This window comes from Mesitornis unicolor, unplaced genomic scaffold (assembly GCF_000695765.1).
Source record: "Mesitornis unicolor isolate BGI_N332 unplaced genomic scaffold, ASM69576v1 scaffold8271, whole genome shotgun sequence".
NCBI lineage: Eukaryota > Metazoa > Chordata > Aves > Mesitornithiformes > Mesitornithidae > Mesitornis > Mesitornis unicolor.
In genome coordinates this window covers 9,828-10,161 of record NW_010165716.1, presented here as the reverse complement: position 1 = coordinate 10,161, position 334 = coordinate 9,828, and positions in this window count along the sequence as shown.

The following is a 334-nucleotide window of genomic DNA, read 5'->3' as shown; positions in this document are numbered from 1 at the left end:
ACTGCTGTGCTTCCAGGGATGCACGGAGAACCGTGGCTGAGCCAAGTGGGGCCGAGCCAAGTGGGGCCGAGCTGGGGTCCTGTGCCAAGTGCCCCTGCCTGCGCCCACACGCCCCATCTGAAATCGGGAGATCTCCTCCCTGGAGAGCCAGGGTGGCTCTTTGCTTAAAACCTGGAGAGGGCAGCTGATGCTTCCCTCCTCAGCCAAAAGCTGGTGCCGATGGCTGGAGCCCAGAGCCCCTGCGTTCCCCCAGTGCCAGTGCCCCCTCGCCAGCCTGCAAATTCACCCGTGGCCCCATCACCAGTGCCCTACCAGCGATGCTGCCCAGCACCCA